Below are 23,468 nucleotides of genomic sequence, written 5' to 3' on the forward strand. Positions count from 1 at the left end.
AAGATTCAGAAATTGGTTGCATTTCTATATACTGACAATGAAATATTAGAAAAGAAACATAAAAGTACAATACCTTTTAAAATCATGCCCCAAATAATAAAATACCTAAGAATAAACCTGACTAAGGAGGTGAAAGGCTTATATGCTGAGATCCATAAAATAATAATCAAGGAAATTAAAAAGGATTCAAAGAAATGTAAAAATAACACATGCTCTTAGATTAGAAGACTTAATATCATTAAAATGGCCATACTACCCATGGCAATCTACAGATTCCATGCAATCCCTTTCAAATTACCCATGACATTTTTCACAGAACTACAACAATCTAAACATTTATATGGAAACATAAAAGACCCAGAATTGCCAAAGCAATCCTGAGGAACAAAAACCAGGCTGGGCACAACTCTCCCAGACTTCAGACAATATTACAAAGCTACAGTAATCAAGTCAGTGTGACATTGTTACCAAAACAGACATATAGACCAATGGAACAGAATAGACAACCCAGAAATAAATCCAGACACCGATGGTCAACTAATCTTCAACAAAGGAGGTAAGATTATAAAATGGGAAAAAAATTCTCTTCAAATGTCCATGCTGGGAAAACTGGATAGCGACATATAAATCAATGAAACTAGAACACCCCCCGCACACCATGCACAAAAATAAATTCAAAATGGCTTAAAGACTTAAACAGAAGACAAGACACCATAGAACTCCTAGAAGAAAACTAAGGCAAAACATTCTCTGAAAACATTTGAAAATGCGTAGGTAAAATGTGATGGGCTTTATCAAAAGATAGTGACTTAGGGGAGAAGGCTAAGATGGTCAGTAGCAGGATGTAAGGCTCATCTACTCCCATTAACTGTACAAATATTTTTAGGTCAGTCTTCCAAGGCAATAGAAATAAAAACGATAATAATCCAAAGGGACCTAATTAAGCCTAAAATATTTTACACAGCAAGGAAACCATAAAAACAAAACAAAAAGACAACCTATGGCATGGGAAAAATAGTTGCAAAGGCTGCAACTGTCATGGGCTTAATCTTCAAATTATACAATCAACTCAACAGCAAAAAAAAAAGAAAAAGAAAAAAAATCCCATTGAAAAAATGAGAAGACCTAAGTAGACATTTCTCCAAAGAAGACAAAAAGATAGCCAATAGGCACATGAAAAAATGCTCAATATCACTAATTATTACAGAAATGCAAATCAAAATTATATTGAGGTACCTCCTCACACTGGTCAGAATGATCACCATTAGTAAGTCAACAAATAAATGCTGGAGAGGGTGTGGAGAAAAGGGAACCCTCTTTCACTGTTGGTAGGAATGTAAATTGGTATAACTGCTATGGAAAACAGTATGGAGGTACCTCAGAAAGCTAAACATAGAACCACTATATGATCCAGCAATCACACTTCAATATCCACACTATTCACAATAGCCAAGACATAGAAACAACCTAAATGTCCAATGACAGATTTATGGATTGAGAAGATATAGTACATTTATGTGGTAGAAAGCTACTCAGACATAAAGGTGGGAAGGGTGGTGCCATTTGTAGCAACATGGATGGGACTGGAGACTCTCATGCTAAGTGGAGTGGGTTAGAAGGAGAGGGACAAATATATAATATCACTTATATCTGGAATCAAATAGAACAGATGAACTTATCTGCAGAAAAGAAACTCATGGACATGGAGAACAGACTTGTGGCTACCAGGAGGGAGAGGGAGAGAGTGGGAGGGACTGGGAGTTTGGGGTTGATGGATACAAGCTATTGCATTTGAAATGAATAGGTAGTGGGATTCTGCTGCATAGCACAGAGAACAATCTGATCACTTGTGATGGAACATGATGGAAGATAATGTGAAAAAAAGAATGTATATGGATGTATGGCTGGGTCACTTTGCTGTGCAGCAGAGGGTGACATAACATTGTAAATCAAATATAATAAAATAAATTTGTAAAGACTAAACTCAATAATACACCCCCTTATACCAGAATGTAGGCAATAAACTCATTTCTTTGAGTTAACTTTCATGTTGTTGGTTTCTTCTTTTATTTATTGTTTCATTAACATTTTGATAAAACAATTAATGAGTTTGCCAGGAAAATCCACTATGCCAGGAAACTCCTATGTTTCTATCATTGCCTCTTTAACATCTCAGTGAAAGTTTACACACCTTGACCTTTTGACAGACTGGGAGAGTACTTGATGTGGGGGGCTAGGTCAAGTTTCACCAATGTGTTACTCTGAAAAAGAAAGAACAGGACCATAGGAAATCTGAAGTACTACCTCATCCATTTTACAATTTGTCTTAGATCAGTTTTGTTGAATCAACAATCCCTCAAGTAATAGGTATTTACTGAGTTCTGTATGGTAAGGTATGCTACTGCAGAAAGGGCCTGCTTTATCTACAAAAATACATATTAGCTAAGAAAATGCATAGGTAAAATGTGATGGGCTATATCAAAAGAGAGTGACTCAGGGGAGAAGGCTAAGATGGTGAGTAGCAGAATATAAGTCTCATCTATTCCCACAAATACACTAAAAATACAACTATATGTGGAACTAATCATACAAATTTGTGAAAAACTGACTAAAAGACCTCCAATTATGATAGAACAAGAAAAACATTACCAAACCAGACAGGACATAAGAAAGAAGAAGAACAAGAGAAAAAGGAGTAAAAGGAAACAAGATAGAACAGCTTTCCTGGGGGTAGATGGAAAGAGAATAGCTCCTGTACCCCAAGACATTACCCCACCAGCAAGGAGACCAGCCAAAAATGGAGGAGGAACTCTAAACAAATGGTCAGAAGCAGTTAAAGAAACAGTCCTCCACAAATGGTCAGAGCTACAGGCAATGGGCAACTGTAGGCAGGTGCCAGAAGGTGCTGGGAACTAAAACTCTGGCCTTAGAAATCAGACCCAAAGATGGAGCTGGGACCGGCTATGTGGAGAAAAATCTGGGGTTGTGATATGGAAACAGCCTGGAGGGACTAGAGTATAGGCCAACTGCAATGGAGAACATCTAATAGAGGCAATCTAGTCAGGCTTAGAGACTAGATGCCATTGTTTGGAGGTACTGGAAAGAAGGGGCAAGATACACCACTATAGCCTTGTTCACTAAGCCCACTTTCTCAAGCTGCAGGACACTGCCTGCCTCAGCTCAGAAACCACTTGGCTGTAATAGCTGCCTAGTAACAGCTGGTAAGCAGCCCCACCCTTAAAGCTACAGACTTCTTGGAGCAAGTGGAGTAACTGCCTAAGGGAGTAACACAAGTTCCTGGTTCCTGCCAGTGGGGGCCCTGTGCTAGATGAGTCCAATCTGTTACAGAAGAGCTGCTGGTTGTGGTGGGGCTCACACCCCAAGAGATCAGGTAAAGCACAAGTGCTTTAGCTCCACCCAGATAATCTGCAGGGTCTTTGACCACCAGGGCAGCACCCACTTCCTGCAAAAGCAGTGACCTGCTTGAGCAGGGAAAACACAGGAGTCTCAGCTCTGTCCAGAGAGGCAGTGCCCATTTCCATGAGAGGGCCGCTGGTGCCTGTTCCCTGTTGATCAGGGGAAATGCAGGTGTCTTGCCTCCACCCAGAGACTCTACAGAGGCTTGTGTCAGCAAAGCAGTGCCAGAAAAGCTGCTGGTGGCAGTGCCCATTTTCACAAGTAGGCTGCCAGTGCCTGCTTTCTAATGGAGCTGTGGGCTTCCCAACTGGAGAAAAGCACAAGATACAAGACCCCTGCCAGTGGCCCTGTGAAGGCTCATATCAGTGGCACTCTGTACACACCAAGGGAGCCAGGGGAGGCCCATTAACCCACATTCCAGTCTGGAGGGCTGGAGAGAACACTTCTACCACCAGAAGAGCAGTGGGGGGGGGACCACCAGAAACACACATTCTATAGCTACAGAGAGAGCCTGTGAGCAACGATTAGGGTGAAGCCCCCACCCCTGAGGCTTTACAGAGAGATCCCTAGAGTGACCAAGCAGGGAGAGTGCTGGTAGAATAGTGGAATCTGCTTTTATATCTACAGAGGACAGTCCCTAGAGTCTACCCAGCAAAGTACATGTGAACCAATACGACCCCTGAGAACTCCAGGACTAGGCACCTGCTTCAACACCAACATTCCAATTGTCAAGGAGACAATAAACAGAAAGGTAGACACTATGAGATATCAAAGAAGCAGCTTTCAGATAAAGGAACAAGACAAAAACACACAAAAATCAGTAAATGATGAGGAGATAGGCAATTTACCAGAAAAAGAATTCAGAGTGATGATAGTAAAAATGATCCAAGGTCTCAGGGAAAAAAATGGAGACAGATCAAGAACTTAAAAGAAATGCTTAACAGAGAGCTAGAAGATCTAAGGACCAAAATGAATAGTGCAATAGCTGAAATGAAAAATAATCTAGGGAGTTCCCATCGTGGCTCAGTGGTTAACGAATCTGACTAGGAACCATGAGGTTGCGCGTTCAATCCCTGGCCTTGCTCAGTGGGTCAAGGATCTGGCGTTATTGTGAGCTGTGGTGTAGGTCGCAGACACGGCTTGGATCCTGCATTGCTGTGGCTGTGGCGTAGGTGGGTGGCTACAGCTCCAATTCTACCCCTAGCCTGGGAACCTCCATACGCCGCAGGAGCAGCCCTAGGAATGGCAAAAAGACAAAAAAAAATTTAAAAAAGAAAAATAATCTAGAAGGAATCAGTAACAGCTTAATGGAAGCAGAACAAATAAGTGAGATGGAAGACAGAGTGGGGAAAATCACTGTTACAGAAAAGAATAAAGAAAAAAGAATGAAAAAATTGAGGAGAGTCTGAGACATCTGGGACAACATTAAACACCAACATTCACATAATAGGGGTTCCAGAAGGGGAAGAGAGAGTAAAAGAACCAGAGAAAATATTTGAAGAGATTATAACTGAAAATTTTCCAAATATGGGAAAGAAAACCCAAAGTGGAAGAAGCACAGAGAATTCCATACAAAATAAACCCAAGAAATATAGCAAGCTACAGTATTTCTACAGTAGGTGTGGTATTAAGACACATACTAATCAATTTGACAAAAGTTAAGTTCAAAGAAAACTATTAAGAGCCGCATGGGAGAAACAACGAATCACATATAAAGGAATTCCCATAAGAATAACAGCTGATCTCATGGCAGAAACTCTACAAGCCAGAAGGGAGTAGCAAAATATATCTGAGGTGATGAAGAGGAGGAACCTAGAACCAAGAATACTCTACTCAACAAAGCTCTCATTCATATTTGATGGAGAGATAAAAAAATTTCATAGACACACAAAAGCTCAGAGAATTCAGCACCTCCAAACCAGCTCTACATCAACTACTAAAAGAATTTCTCTAAGCATAAAAGGAAAAGCCACAATTAGAAATAAGAATATAAAAAATGAATAAGCTCACTGGTAAAGGCAAAGATAATTTAAAGGTAAGAAATTACCCATTGACAAATATGATGTCTAAACTAGCAAGCTAAGAAAAACCAAGCCAAACATGACACTAAATATGGTTGGCAAATCACAAGACAACAAAAAGACAAAGAGAAAAGACCTAAAATAGCAATCTCCCCAAAAATTTTTTTAAGTAAATGACAATAAATACATACTTATCCACAATCACATCGAATGTAAATGGATTAAATGCTCCAACTAAAAGAAAAAGACTAGGAGTTCCCGTCGTGGCACAGTGGTTAACAAATCCGACTAGGAACCATGAGGTTGCGGGTTCAATCCCTGCCCTTGCTCAGTGGGTTAATGATCTGGCGTTGCCGTGAGCTGTGGTGTAGGTTGCAGAGGTGGCTCGGATCCCGTGTTGCTGTGGCTCTGGCCTAGGCCGACAGCTACAGCTCTGAATGGACCCCTAGACTGGGATCCTTCATATGCCATGGGAGCGGCCCAAGAAATAGCAAAAAGACAAAAAAAAAAGAAAGAAAGATAGAAAAAGACTAGCTGTATGGATTCAAAAACAAGACCTATATATATGCAGGAGACCCATCTCAGATCTAAGGACACATACAGACTTAAAGTGAGTGAATGGAATAAAATATTACATGCAAATGGAAATTATAGAAAAGCAGTAGAAATACTCATGTTAGAGACAGTAGATTTTAAAATAAGGTACATCATAAGAGAGAAATAACATGACATAATAATCAAAGGATCAATACAAGAAGAAGAAATAATTTTAAACATATATACACCCAACAAAGAGCAGCACAATATATAAGGCAACTGCTAACACCCATAAAACGGGAAATTTACAGTAACATAAATGGGTATGTTACCCAATGGGGACTTTAATACCCTACTTACAGCAAATGGACGGATCATCCAGACAGAAAATGAGCAAGAAAACATAGGCCTTGAATGATACACTAGACGTAACTGATATCTATAGAACTTTTCACCCCAAAGCAGTAAATATACTTTCAAGTGCACACAGAACATTCTCCTAGATAGATCACATCCTGGGCCACAGATCAAGGCATGAAACAGTTTAAAAAATTGCAATTATTGCAAGCATTTTCTCTGATCACAATGCTATGATACTAGATATAAACTACAAGAAAAAATGGCAAAAGAAACCCAGAAACTCTTCAAAGCTAAACAATATGCTACTAAACAACCAATGGATCGTTGAAAAAAATCAAAGAGGAAATTAAAAGATACATGGAGACAAATGACAATGAAGATACGATAATCAAAAACCTATGGGACACAACAAAAGCAGTTCTGAGAGTGAAGTTTATAGCAATACAATCTTGTCTCAGAAAGAAGAAAAACTGCAAATAAACAACCTAACCTTACACCTTAAACAATTAGAGAAGAAAGAACAGACAAAGCCCAAAATTAGTAGAAGGGAAGAAATCAAAGATTAGAGTAGAAATTAATAAAATAGAGACAAATAAAACAATTGAGAAAATCAATGAAACCAAAAGTTGGTTCTTTGAAAAGATCAACAAAATTGATAAACTGTTAGTCAGACTCATCAAGAAAAAAAGGGAGAGGAGTCAAATCAATAAAATTAGAAATGAAAAAGAAGTTACAACTGGCATTGTAGAAATACAAAGAATGATGAGAGACTACTATGAGCAACTGTATGCCAATAAAATGGATGACCTAGAAGAAATGGACAGATTCTTATAAAGGTACAACCTACCAAGACTGAACCAGGATGAAATAGAAATATGAATAGACCAATCACAAATACTTAAATTGAAAATGTGATTTAAAAACTTCCAAAAAATGAAAGTCCAGGGCCTAAAGGCTTCACAGCTGAGTCCTACCAAATATTCAGAGAAGATTTAACACCTCTTCTCTGAATTTTCCAGAAAATTTCAGAGGAACATTTCTAAGCTCATTCTATGAAGCCACAATTACCCTGATACCAAAACCCAACAACGATATCACAAAATAAGAAAATTACAGGCCAATATCACTGATGAACATAGATGCAAAATCCTCAACAAAATATTAGCAAAATGCATACAAATATATATTAAAAAGATGATACACCATGATCAAGTAGGATTTATCCAAGGGATGCAAGGATTCTTCAATATCCACAAATCTATCAATGTGATAAACCGCATCAACAAACCAACAAATAAAAACCATTTGATCATCTCAAGATATGCAGAGAAAGCTTTTGACAATATTCAACACCCATCCCTAATAAAAACCCTCCAGAGAGTGGGCATGGAGGGGAACTACCTCAATATATTAAAAGCCGTTTATAACAAACCCACAGCTAACATCATTCTCCATGGTGAAAAACTAAAAGCATTTCCGCTAAGATCAGGAACAAGACAAGGATGTCCTCTTACACTAATGTTATTCAACATACTCTTGGAAGTCCTAGCCACAGTAGAGAGAAAAACAAATAAAAGGAATCTAAATTGGAAAAGTAAAACTATCACTGTTTGCAGATGACATGACACTAACAGAAAACTATTAGAGCTCATCAATGAATTTGGTAAAGTAGCAGGATACAAAATTAATACATAAAAATCAATTGCATTTCTCCATACTAACAATGAAAATCAGAAAGTGAAATTAACAAAACAATCCCACTTACCATTGCTTCGAAAAGAATAAAATACCTAGGAATAAACATATGTAAAGAGACAAAAGACCTGCACTCTGAAAACTATTAAGACACTGGTGAAATAAATCAAAGAAGGCACAAACTGATGGAAAAATATGCCATGCTCTTGGATTGGAAGATTTAATATAGTCAAAATGACAATACTACCTAAAGTAATCTACAGATTAATGTAATCCCTATCAAATTACCAATGACATTCTTTACAGAACTAGAACAAAATATTTTAAAATTTGTATGGAAACACAAAAGACCTCAAATAGCCAAAGCAATATTAAAAAAAAAAAAAGCAACTGGAGTAATCAGGCTCCCTGACTTCAGATCCTACTACAAAGCTACAGTCATCAAGGTGGTATGGTACTGGCACAAAAATAGAAATATGGATCAGTGGAACAGGATAGAAAGCCCAGAAATAAACCCGAACACCTAAGGTCAATTAATCTATGACAAAGGAGGCAAGAACATGCAGTGAAGAAAAGATTGTCTCTTCAATAAATGGTGCTGGGAAAACTGGACAACTTCATGTAAGAGAGCATGTAATCAGAATATTATCTAACACCATATGAAAAAATAAACTCGAAATGGATTAAAGACCTAAATGTAAAGTGAGACACTATAAAACTCCTAGAGGAAAACATAGAAAGAACACTCTTTGACATAAATCATAGCAATATATTTTTGATCCACCTCCTAGAATAAAGACAATAAAGACAAAAATAAACAATGAGACCTAATTAAACTCAAAAGCGTCTGCATAGCAAAGGAAACCATTTTTTAAAAAATGAAAGACAACCCACAGAATGGGAGACAATTTTTGCAAATGACTCAACTGACAAAGTTTTAATCTCCAAAATATACAAACAACTTATATAGTTCAACAGCAAAAAAAACCAACAACCCAACTGAAAAATGGGCAAAAGACGTAAAGAGATATTTCACCAAAGAAGACATACAGATGGCAAGCAGGCACACAAAAAAAATGCTCAACATCACTAATTATTACAGAAGTGCAAATCAAAACTATATTGAGGTACCATCTCACACCAATTAGAGTGGGTATCATTTACAAGTCAGCAAATAACAAATGAGAGGGTGTGGAGAAAAGAGAACCCTCTCAAACTGTTGGTGGGAATATAAATTGGCACAACCATTACAGAAAACAGTAAGGTGATACCTCAGAAAACTAAATATAGAGCTACCATATGACCCAGAAATCCCACTCCTGGGCATATATCCAGAAAAAAATTTCATTGAAAAAAGATACATGCACCTGTATGTTCATCACAGCACTATTCACAATAGCCAAGACATGGAAACAACCTAAATGTCCATCGAGGGATGAATGGATTAGAAAGTTGGGGTGCATATCTACAATGGAATACTACTCAGCCACAAAAAGGACAAAATAATGCCATTTGCAGAAACATGGATGGAACTGTGTTTCTCTAGAGACTCTCATACTGAGTGAAGTCAGAAAGACAGACACCATATGATATCACTTATATGTGAAGTCTAAAATATGGCACAAATGATCAACAAAACAGAAACAGATCATGGACATGTAGGACAGATTTGTGTTTGCTGGGGGGAGGAGAAGAGATTGAGATGGATTAGGAATCTGGGATTAGTAGATGAAAACCCTTGCATTTGGAGTGGATGGGCAATGATATCCTGCTGTATAGCACAGGGAACTATATATCTCATCACTTGTAATGGAACATAATGGAGTATAATGTGAGAAAAAGAATGTATATTTACTTGGAAAAGTAACAGTTAACCAGGCCTTGCTACACAAGTAGAGTTTTTTCGTTAGGGACAATATTTTGCATGTATTGGAAATGAGATAGGAGGGCAGAATGAGGACACAAAAGGAGCGTGGAATCCTAATAATGGTTACAACTTGGCAGAGCAATTTTTACTTTCTCAGGTCTAGATTTAAATCCTGAAGCCTTGTCTGCATTATGGAAGGAAGAGAAAAAAATCGGGCTTTAGATAGTTGATAAAAATGGCTACAGGAAGCATCCAATTTCATTTATTAGGTGAATGTGTACTTGGTTAATTATTGAATAGAGGTAGATATTCATGACTTGATGGATGAAATAGGACCAGGAATAACCCAAAACTTTATGCTTGAAATATAGTAAATAGTTCATTGGAATATGCTAAATTTGTTGCTCTGAACTTCAAACTCTGCTAAGGCCTAGTAGGTCTTCTGACAAATTCTACAGATTTTTAAAAAAAATTTTTCTGGGTTTCAGTTTTTTTCTTGTGAAGATGATTTCAGTATTAGAAGCTATTGTATTGAGTGCTGCTAAAGAAATTGAAAGGGAACCAGGTTACAAGGATAGATACTCAATACAAGAGATTAAATATAAGCACACAAACACAAGATTAGACATATGTGCACCAGAAGAAACAACCTAGATTCAAAAGGCACATGAAAAATGCTGAGTTTGTTTTATATATATATATGTATATACATATATATATATATGTATATGTGAGTGTGCACTTGTGTTTAATATTGGCGATTATTAACAGGGTAAATCTAGGGAGTAGCTCCCCCACCCCCTATTTCACATCATTTAGGCCTTTAGGAAGATTTTCCTGATTCTCATTATAAGGTTTTAACTCTTAATCACCCCCCAGGATCAAATCCATAACCCTCTCTAGCATATCTCCCTGAGATATTTCTTCATAACAGTATCACTGTGAGGTTGTATCATTTATTTTTTTTCTTTCAGAGTAAAATAAAACTCTATGAAAAAAGAGACTTTGGATCTAGAATAGTGTCAGATGCTTTGTAAGCATTTAATAAATATTTTCTGAGTTAATATATTTTCTTGATCCCTTCTTTTAGAAAGAATGTGGGAAAATAACTGAATCAGTAGTAACAACTTCTTGATGGTTCTTTACCATAAAAACAATACAGAAAAACATAGAGGATAAAGGTATAATCTGTTTTGAAAAACAAAGAGGATGAATGATAGTAACAGACACAAAGAGATGGAATAGTATTAGAAAAAGGAAATTGAAAAATCAAGCCTGACCCAAGGTAGGGGCTCATTAAGTGCATAAGTGGCTTTAACACTTCTAATTCCAAAAGTCGCAGAGTGCCTTACAATTTCCAATTGGTTATACTACTTGTTTGACTGGTCTGGCCTTAAAAAAATCCTACCCTTAAAATTCAGAATTTAGTACTGCAAGATTTATTAAAACACCTTCTCTAATGCAGAGAACTTATACAGTCTTATCTAGGACATACCCTTATATGAAAAGACTTTAACCAATCTCCTTCACCACTGTTTCAAAAGTCTTTAAAAGATTATCTGACACATTGAAGGGCTTGATTTCAGTCAAATTAAAATACTAGTTAGTCAGACTGTATACTGTGGTAAATTCAGCCTTAAGAACAAACCTCCTAGTAGTTTAGGGGAAAAGAGCCCAATAAATTATATAATCTCTACACCACAAAACTATATGATTTAATTGTTTCTTTTTAAAACAGCATTATAACTTAAAACAGGATTTTTAAGATATATCTTAAGAACATCATGGAATTTTTGAGGTAGTAAGCCTAATTAGTTAGGGTTGGCCTGACTTTTAATCATTGACCTTGAGACAAATTACTTTTAGGTTTAAAAAAAACTGCCTGCTTAAAAAACTTTTGAGTGACTTAAATATTTTAAGTTACTGTTGCTTTGATTTTTTTCTTTCATATCCAATTTTAGGCTCTGGACAAAAACCTCAAAATTTACAACTGAAATTTTATAGCAGGGCCTAATATTTTAAGGATTATTCAATTTGTGAGATTTAAGACTTGTAGACAGGTTGAACTAGGCTTTTCTAACACAACATCAGTGAAAAAATAAAATGATATTTTTAAGGAAAACTGAATTTCCTCCTACCAATAAAACTTCTAAAAGTCAATACATATGACTTTGTTTTCAAAAACAAACATTAAAAATAGTAGATATAAGGCTATTCAGGCAAAGACTGAAAACAGAAGATAAAGGAAATTGGCTGAAATAGAAACATTTCTCTAGTGGAATTCGCAATGAAAGTGTCACAGGTTAGGTCCAGGGAAATGGTCCATGCATCTAAGATTTGAGTGCAGTGGGGTTTACTGGGGAGAGGCTCAGGAAACTCTAAAGAAAGGCTTAAAGAAAGCAGAACTGGGTAGGGCAAGTTGAAGACTGTTGAAAAAGAGTCCTCAGACAATTCCATGGGGAGTTCCAGACCTGGCACCATTCTTCAAAAGTTGCCCCAGTTTGAGGTCAAGGGCCAGTCCCTTACACTGCCTCATGGAGCAGTCATGAGGCTAGGATTGCCTTTGTTTGGGGGGGGGCGGTCATAGTGGGTCCAACTGAAGATAAGCCCTGAAGAGGGACTCAGCTCCCACAACCATCAGCCCATACCACCACCAGCTCAGGGAATAAACAATCAGTTCTGGCACAGAATCTAGGCCACACAGCATAGCCAGAGAGTATTACTGAAAATGGTAATATTTACAAAATCTGTCTTTCAATTTTACTCAAGAAGCTTTAGCGTGCACACACACACAAATGATATAAAAAAAGACATGTTGCCACTTCAAAAAAAATAATAGGAAAGAAAAGAAAATGCACAGCATAGTTGCCTCAATGTAAGCTCCTTGAGATAAAGGACTCTAGTTTACGACTTAAGAGTGCTTGAAAATAGCCTGATATATACAAGTGTTCAAATCTTAGTGTTTGACATAATAAATACATTAATTATTCTGAGGCTTTTCTAAAATCAACAAAAACATTTTCCATTAAAACAATAGAAAGGAATTATTTTTTGCTTGTTTGGCTGGAACTTTTTAGCCTCCCTTTCTGTAATGAAGAGCTTTTTTTCCCACTAGAAACAACCCAAGCCAATTGAGCTGTTTCAGTACCCTTCTCAGAAAGGAAAGGAAAGAATCATCTAAAAGTATGATTATGGGTTTTCTTTAGGCTCATGTTACCTTCCCCAGTGCTCTGCATCAGAGTGTGGTTTCAAACTGTGGCTCAATAACATACAGCTCTGAGACCAAAAGCAAGTTTCTCATCCTCTGTCTCAGTTTCCTGAATACAAAGGTGGAATGTTAGCACAAACCTCACAGGCTTGTTGTGAACTTTATTTAAAGCCATTTGCAAAGCTAAAAGAATACTTGGGAAATTTTGTTAATAATTATAATGAAGTGTGAATTTTCTCTACAAATCACAGAACCTAGAAATCATAAAAACTAACTTCGTAGAGAGCTTTAATTTATAAAACAAGAAAATAGTTATAATATTTAAGAGAAGGCTAGCATTTTAAATACATCAAAGCATTTTATGAAATACTGAAGACACAGAAAGATCAGGATGGTGGAGGAGCAAGATGTGGCACTCACCTTTTCCCACAAACACATAAAAAAATCTCCATGTAGAATGATTTGCACAGAAGATCTACTGAACACGAGCAGAAGAATTTTAACCTCCAAAAAGGGCAAGAAATCCTCCATATAACTGGGTAGAACAAAAGAATAAAAGAGAGAGAAAAAAGGAATCTGGATGGGACTAGCTTTCCTGAGAGGGAGCTGTTAAAGAGGAAAGGAACCCCCACCCTGGGAGGCCACATAACTGACTGGGAGATTTTAGCCAAGATGGAGGAACCTCAAAGTCTTGGAGAAAAGTGAAGCAGCTGAACCAAGTAGGGCAAAGCAGAGTGAGAGCCACACAGATCATAGGTACACTGCCCCCAGAACTATAGCCTGACACACTTGAGCAAGAGCTAAGTGATGAGACTCAGGCTCTGGAGGTCATTTCCTGGGAGAGGACTAGGGTTGGTGGTATTGGAACAGCTTGAGAGGCTAGGGAGCAATGCACCTCAGGCTGGTGAGCAGAGCACCACAGTCAAGGGAAACTGGGAGGAAATCTGGGCCTGTAGGAGAAGCAAGGCACCATTGTTGGGAAGGGTGAAAGGTCAAGGGGCAAATCGCCATAGGAATATCATTTCCTGTGCACATGTGGACTCTCAGATGGTGGGGAGCCTCCTGTTCAGGCTATGGGTGGCTGGACACCTCTTGCACGGGCTAAGGCCAAGGGGGTTAGAAAGTGTGATATGACACCTCTGGCATGGTCTACAGGCAAGGGGTGGGGAGGGAAAGCCGCAGTGTTCATCTCAGACACCAGAGGTGGGCATGGCCTGCTACGAGAGGTCTATTAACAGGAACCTGCTGCAGCTGAGTCATCTCAGAGGGTGGCAAAGAAGAGGGCAATGAGCATCATCCATTGTTTCTCTCACTCCCCTGGAAATACACATGCCCTGCTGCTGCCATTACCAAATGTTCTGAGTGCCATGTACACCTGCCTGAGGATCCCTATTACTTCCCAGGGCCCTGAAACTAGGAGCAGCCTGTGCAACTTTCTCATAGGTCCTTAACACAGTCAAGGGCCCAACAAACAGGCACTAGCCACTAGCCCTTCCCATTGCCTCCATGTTCCTGGAAGCACACACAACACCCTATCAAGGAAAGAGACAGCAAGCATCCAAACTCACACCAAAAATAAGTAGTAAGCATCCACAAAAGCATCTTGCACATAAAAAAACTCTACAAGACCATAGGAGTTGGAGTCCCTAAACTCACAGAATAAAACAAATACAAGAAAAATGAGGAAGCTCAGGAAACTGTTCCAGTTAGAAGAACAGGAGAGTGCACCTGAAACAATGAAACAGACCTTGGCAGTCTAACAGATGCCAAGTTCAAAAAGAAGATAGTTAGATTTCCCATCATGGCTCAGTGGTTAACGAATCCAACTAGGAACCATGAGGTTGTGGGTTCAATCCCTGGCCTCGCTCAGTGGGTTAAGGATCCAGCATTGCCATGAATGGTGGTGTAGGTCATGGACACGGCTTGGATGCCCCATTACTGTGGCTCTGGCATGGGCTGGCAGCTACAGCTCCGATTGGACCCCTAGCCTGGAAACCCCCATGTGCCATGAGAGTGGCCCTAGAAAAGGAAAAAAGACAAAAAAAAAGATAGTGAAAATACCAAAGGAATTAGAGTGAATATGAACAGTAATGTAGAATGATTTAGAAAGGAACTAGAAAATACGAGGAGCCAAGAAAAATTAGAAAATTCATTTGCAGATATACAAACTGAGATAAAGGCGCTAAAGAGCAGAATGAATTATGCAGAAGAACAAATTAGTGACTTAGAAGATAGAATAATGGAAATCATGCAGTCAGGATAGCAGACAGAAAACCAACTGAAAAACATGATATCAATATAATAGATCTATTGAATAATATAAATGGGACAATCCATGCATAATAGGATGCCAGAAGGAGAAGAAAAAGAAAAGGGAATTGAAAATACATTTGAAGAAAGTATGGCTGATATCTTTCCAAATCTAAAGGAAACAGATATCAAGAATACAGGAAGCAAGAGAGCCCCAATAAGTTGAACCCAAACAAGCCCATACCAAGACATATTATAATGAAAAGGACAAAAGTTAAAGATAAAGAGGACCCTAAAGGCAGCAAGAGAAACAAAGAGTTAACTATAAGGGAACCCGCCATAAGGCTATCAGCTGATTTCCAGAAACACTACAGGCCAGAAGAGAGTAGTGAGATATATTCAAAGTTCCAAAAGGAAAATTTTGCTGCCTAGAATACTCTATCCATCAAGAATATCATTTAAAATAGAAGGAAAAATAAAGAATTTCACCAAAAACCAAAAACTGAAAGAGTACAGCAATACTGAACCCATTCTAAAAGAAACACTGAAAGGGCTTCTCTAAATAAAAAAGTAAGAAGAAATAGGATGGAAGAAATCACAATTGCAAAGCAGTCACTTAAATAAGCCAGTATACAGATCTAAAAGAAAAAAAAAGTTTTGTAAAAGCAACAAGAAACACAAGGAATGGCAAAAGGACAAACACGAGGATGTTAAAAAGGACATCAAATTCATAAAATGTGGAGAAGGAAAGTAAGAAAATGTAGATTCTTTTTTTTAGAATGTGTTTGAGCCTATATGACTATCAGGTTAAAGCAAACAGATATAGGAATGGGTTAATATACTTGAAAAACAGGGCAACTGCAAGTCAAAACCAAACAACAACACATTCACAAAAACTAAAAAGAGAAGGATGCGAGCATAAAATAAACGGAAATCATCCAGCCAAAAAAAAAGAAAAAAGAAAGGAAAAAAGGAGAAACATAAAATAGGAAAACAAGGTTTAAAATGGAAAAATAAATATTTATCAATAGTTACCTTAAATGTCAGTGGACTGAGTGCTCCAATCAAAAGGTTTATGGTGGCAGACTGGAAATAAAAGAAGAGCACAGAATATGTTGCCTACTGGAGACTCACCCTAGGGCAAAGCGCACATATAAACTGGAAGTGAGGGAATGCAAAGAGATAATTCATGTGAATGGAAAAGACAGGAAAATAGAAGTTGCAATACTGGTATCAGAGAAAATAGACTTTAAAATGAAGACCATAAAGAGAGACAAAAAAGGGGCACTATTTAATAATAAAGGATCCATTCAGAAAGAGGATGTTACACTCATTAATATATATGCCCTAATGTAGGATCAGCCAAAAACATCCAAAAATACTAACAGATATAAAAAGAGAAATTGATGGGAACAAAATAATATCAGGAGACTTAACACCCCACTCACATCAATGGACATATCCTTGAAACAGAAAAATCAGTAAGGCAACAGAAATCCTGAAGGACACAATAGAAAAGTTAGACTTCATTGACATTTTCAGGATACTACATCCGAAAATATCAAAATACACATTATTTTCAAGTGCATATGGAACATTCTCAAGGATTGACAACATACTGGGGGGCACAAAACTAACCTCAACAGATTTATGAGTATATAAATTATTTCAATTATTTCTTCTCTGACCTCAATGGCATGAAATCAACTGCAGGAAAAGAAGCAAGAAATAAATGACAACATAGAGACTAAACAACATGCTACTAAAAACCCCGTGCATCAAAGAGGAAATCAAAAAGAGAAATTAAAAAAATATCTCCTGAGACAAATGATAATGAAAACAACCACTCAAAATTTATGGGATGCCTCAAAAGCAGTGCTTAGAGGGAAGTTCATAGTGATAAAGACCTCTCTCAGAAAAGAAAAAGCTCAAATTGACAACTTAACCTACCACCTAAAAGAATTAGAAAGAGAACAAACAAAACCTGAAGTCAACAAAAGGACAAAAATCATAAAGATCAGGGAGGAAATCAATCAAGTACAGATCCAAAACAAAAAATAGAAAAAAAAAAATCAATAAATCCAAGAGCTGGCTCTTTAAGAGGGTAAACTAAATTGACATACCTCTTGCCAGACTCACCAAGAAGAGGAGAGAAAAAATTAAAAATAAGATTTAAAAAAAACCTCGATGGATAACTGCAGAAATGCAAAAAACCATAAGAGAATCTATGAATAACTATATGACAACAAATTTGACAACCTAGAATGGCAAACTTCCTAGAGACATAGAGCCCACCAAGAAAGAATCAAGAAGGGAATCAATTGAAATTACCAATCACTAGAAATTAAATTGAATTTGTGATAAAAACATTCCCTGAAAAAAAAAATCCAGCACCAGACAGCTTCATAATAGAATTCTACCAAAAAGAATTTATACCCATCCTTCTTAAACTTTTCCAAAAGGTTGAAGAAGAAGGAACACTCCCAGAGACTTTCTATGAAGCTACCATCACCCTAACACCAAAACCAGACAAAGATACTACCAAAAAAGAAAATTATAGGCCAATATCTTTGATGAGTACAGATGCAAAAATTCTCAACAAAATTTTAGCCAACTGAATCCAACAACGTATAAAAAATATCATACACCACGGCCAAGTGGGATTGATCCCAAGTTGACAAGGATAGTTCAACATGCTAATCAATCAATGTCATATACCACATTAACAAAAGAAAAGTCATAAACCACATGATCATCTAAATAGATGCAGAAAAAGCATTTGACAAAATCCAACATCCACTCAAGATTAAGATTCTTACCAAAGTGGCTATAAGGGCAACATACATTAACATCATTAAAGCCATCTGTGACAAACCCACAGCCAATATAATACTCAACAGAGAAAAGCTGAAAGCCTTCCCACTAAAATATGGAACAAGACAAGGATGCCCACTCTCACTTTTTTTTTTACTATCTTGAATTTAATCATATGGCCACTCTCACCACTTTTATTCAGCATAGTATTCAAAGTCCTAGCCACAGCAATCAGACAAACAAAAAGTATCCAAATTGGAAGAGAAGAGGTAAAATTGTCACTATGCAGATGACATGACACTACATAATAAAACCATAAGGACCACCCCACACAAAAACTACTCGAACTGATCAATGAATTGAGCCAAGTAGCAGGATGCACAATTAACATTCAGTAATTGGTTGCATTTATGTATACTAAAAATGAAATATTTAGAAAAGGAATATAAAAATACCTTTTAAAATCGCATCCCCCAAAGTTAAATACCTGGGGACAAACCTAAGGAGGTAAAAGACTTATATGCTGAACCCATTAATCAAGGAAATTAAAAAGGATTCAAGGAAATGGAAAGATAATCCATGCTCCTGAATTAGAAGAATTAATATCATTGAAATGGCCATATTACCCAAAGGAATCTACAGATTCAATGCAATCCCCATCAAGTTACTCATGATATTTTCCACAGAACTAGAACCAACAACACAAAAATATATATGGAACCATAAAAAACATCCTGGAGGCATAAATTTCCTACTTCAGAAAATATTATAAAGCTACAGTAATCAAGACAGGTGGTACTGGTATAAAAACAGATACGCACTAATGGAACAGAATAGAGAACCCAGAAAGAAACCGAGACACCTATGGTCAATTAATCTTCAACAAAGAAGGCAAGAACATAAAATGGGAAAAGACAGTCTCTTCAACAAGTGGTGCTGGTAATACTGGACAGTATGTGTAAATTGACGAGACTAAAACACATGCTCACACCATGCACAAAAACAAACTCAAAATGGCTTAAACACTTAAACCTAAGACAAGACACCATAGAACTCCTATAAGAGAACATAGGCAAAACATCTCTGACATCAACCATATAAATGTTTTCTTAGATCAGTCTCCCAAGGCAATAGAAATAAAAACAAAATAAACCAATGGAACCTAATCATGCTTAAAAGCTTTTGCACAGTGAAGGAAGGAAACCATTAAAAAAAGACAATTTACAGAATGGGACAAAATAGTTTCAAATGATGCAACTGAGAAGTGCTTAGTCTCCAAAATTTACGAACTACACATATGACAGCAAAAAAAAAAAAAAAAAAAAAAACCAGAAAACAAAAAAACAGCTGGCCAACAGGCACATGAAAAAATGCTCAACATCACAATTACTAGAGAACTTCAAATCAAAAATATAATGATGAGGTAGTACCTCACACTGGTCAGAATGGTGATCATTAATAAGTGTACAAATAACAATACTGGAGAAGGTGTGGAGAAAAGAAAACCCTCCTACACTGCTGATGGTTATGTAAACTGGCACAACTACTATGGAAATCAGTAATGGTTCTAACTCAGAAAACTAAATATAGAACAACCATATGAGCCAGCAATCCTACTCCTGGGCATATGCCCAGACAAAACTTTCCTTGAAAAGGTCACATGCACCCATATGTTCACTGCAGCACTATTCATAATAGCCATGACATGGAAACAATCTAAATGTTCATCAACAGATGATTGGATTAGGAAGATGTGGATAGATACTACTCAGCCATAAAAAGAACAAAATAATGCCATTTGCAGCCACATGGATGGAACTAGAGACTCTCATCCTGAGTGAAGTCAGAAAGAGAAAGACAAATACCATATGATATCACTTATATCTGGAATCTAATATATGGCACAAATGAACCTTTCCACTGAAAAGAAAATCATTGACATGGAGAACAGACTTGTGGTTTCCAAGGGGGAGGGAGAAGGGAATTTTGGGTTGATAGCTGCAAACTATTGTCTTTGTAATGGATAAGCAATGGGATACTGCTGTATAGCACTGGGAAATATGTCTGGTCACTTGTGATGGAGCATGATAATGTGAGAGAAAAGAATATATACAAGTACGTGTAGCTGAGTCAACTTATGTACAGTGAAAAACTGACAGAACATTGTAAACCAGCTGTGATGGAAAAAATCAAAATAAAAAAACAAACAAAAACAAAAAAAAGTGAATATAAAATACTGAGGACAAGACCAAGAACCCAATTAAAGTTTGAGAAAATTACAAATACAGTTCCAAGAAAATAAACCATAAATGATATATAAACATATGGCAACTGTTCATTATAATTCAAACATTAAGGATAAAATATAATTTTTCACTTTTCAAAAAGTAAAAATCTAAAAAAGGAAAAATTTAGATATATTTTGCCAGCGAAGGTCCATTTGTTCATGTTCACGGTTCGTCAAAGTTAAAATTAGTGTGATCTTGTTGGAGAATTATTTGGAAATAGGTATCAAATTTAAAATAAACATATTTTTGACCCAGTAATTTAATTTCCAGGAACACATGTTACTGATAAGTTTATGTCTGTATACATAATTTTTGCAGCATTATTTGTAGCAGGAAAAGAATAAATACAACTTGTGTTTACCTTAGTAAGGCATTCATTCAAAAATATATATATACACATATATGCACACACATTTACATATACACAATATATATGCATATATATATCTATATACACATTTTAGAGGTTAATTTATGTTCTAAAATGCCTAAGAAGTTATTGTATGTGTTGCTATGGAAAGATTTCAAAGTAACTTGTTAAAAAATGAAAGCTATACAGTCTTCCATAACATTTGTCATATAATAATTATAAGAAATTTGTATTTGTAGACAAATTATATTGAAAAGAAAAAAACTGGAGGTTTATTTGCAAACATTTTCTTCAGGGGAAACGGGGACATAGAATGAGAAAAAGACATAATTTTTTTATTATATACACTTTTTACAATTGATTTGTGAAATATATATTTTTTTATATTTTTTAAAAAAATTTTTTGGCTGCACATGCAGTATCTGGAAGTTCCTGGGTCAGGGATTAAATTCTATACTGCAGGTACAACAACACCAGATCCTTAATCCATCATGCCACAGAAGGAACTCCTATGTATTGTTTTTCAATTTTAAACATAATTACTTAAAATGAAAATTTCAGAAAGCATTTACCTAGTCTATTATGTGGAGCTCAGCCTGGAACATAGTAAATATTCAGTATTGTTGACTTAATCCACATTTAAAAACTGCATAGGAAATTTAGGATTCTCACTATATGCCTCTAGCCCATATTTTTGGGTTCTAGAAATGCCTCTCAGCTATGCTTTTGGAACATCTACCCAAATGTCTCATAGCTCTCTCACACTCAAAATCTGGATCCATAGTCACCTCACCTCTAATATCTCCTCTTCATCTTCTAAACTTTATTTCCCTTAATTGTACGAACATCCATTGAAAACACAAGCCAAGATCTGATCCCTTTAATTTTATCTCTAATATTACCAACATTGATTTAACTGACTTGAGCTACTGTGAGAGAATATTTCCTCTCTTCTTCACACTACAGATTTTACAGCTGGAGGGGGATTTCTGAAGTGCAGTTGTCACATAATCCCAGAGTTTACAGTATTTCCCACTACCTGTGAGATAAAGTCCCACCTGCTGCATCTGGCCCGTGTGGCATTCCACATTTGATGTGCTTCCCAACTGTGCAGCCTTGACTATGAGCACTCCTACAAACACTGAACTACTCTTATTCTCCTTGTGACATGTTATTTCATGCCTCTATGCCTTTAGACGCTCTTCTCTCTAGCTAAATTACCCCCTCCCAACTTTTATCCTAGAAAATACTACTCCAACCCTTAATGTAAAGCAAAGGTGTTCTGTCCTTTGAGAAGACATTAGTCAGACCAGCTATTCTCATATTCCCAGATGGGCTTTTATTACCACACTTACAACACAGTGAGGTAACTCTCTGCATGTCTGTTTCTTTACTAGACTATCACTTAGGGGATGACTAATAATAGTTCTGAGCTGAAAGAAAATAGAGAGGGCACTTTATGCAAACATCAGGTGGAAAAATTGAAACTGATGGAATAAGAGCCATAATTTACAGAAAGGAACTAAAATTTATTATCTACTATATGCAAGTCATTGTGATTTCCCTAAAGCCTTCTCAATTTTTTGTTAATAGTACCATTATTAAACTCTCCTGAAATTACCCATTTTGATGGATTCATCTATTTTTTGCCCACAACCTGACTCATACTCAGTCCCATTCTAAACTGATGCTTGTTGAGTTTCACATTCATAGTAATTACTAAGGTATGTTAAATTACTTAACTAATATGTTTTTCATAATAGTTCTTGTTAAAAATAAAGTAATTGCGAGTATACCCTCAGTAACTTTCTGTGAGAAAATTCGTAAGAACTAGTGATCTGTTAATATCTGAGGAGAATTATTGATGTACAAATGGAAAAGGAAACTTTTCATATCTATTGATTACTAGTCAAACTATAATTATACAATCAATTTTAAACAAAGAGCTTTAATTTTTCCTGTCAGTTCCAGGTGAGAACTGATTTTACAACATATTTGATAAAGTTTAAATATAGAAAAATAACACTAAAATGATAAAATTTTAGCTTAACAAAAATAGAATAAAAAACTGTCTTCTATGTAATAAAAAGTAATTAGATTTGTTTCTTTAATGAAATAAAGTTAATATCGGTTTAGCACATTATACTATATACTGTTTAGTTTTTCCATGTATTTCATTTAATTTCCATGGCATTTTCTGAGAAAATATTACTATTTTTCTTTGATTGTTGAAGAAATGATGGCCCAGAGATTTTTAATCTTAATAGCCATAGTGGGCATATATGTATTTCATATATTTATCTGTAAGTTTGGTTTTTGATAGATTGTACATGTAAGTGAAATCACCGTGTATTTTTATTGCTTTTTTCACTAATATAATGTTCTCAATATCCATCCACGCTGTCACAAATGGCAGGATTTCCTTCTTTTTATGGCTGAATAATATTCTATTATATTCATATTTTTATCCATTTATCCATCAATGGAAAATTCACTTTTTCCATATCTTGGCTACTGTAAATAATGCTGCAATAAACATGGAGAAGCATTATCTTTTGGGGTATTTTCATGTTCTTTGGATAAATATACAAGAGTGGAATTGATGGATCATATGATAGGTTTATTTTTAATTTTTTGAGGA

Source organism: Phacochoerus africanus, chromosome 9 (assembly GCF_016906955.1).
Source record: "Phacochoerus africanus isolate WHEZ1 chromosome 9, ROS_Pafr_v1, whole genome shotgun sequence".
Classification (NCBI taxonomy): Eukaryota; Metazoa; Chordata; class Mammalia; order Artiodactyla; family Suidae; genus Phacochoerus; species Phacochoerus africanus.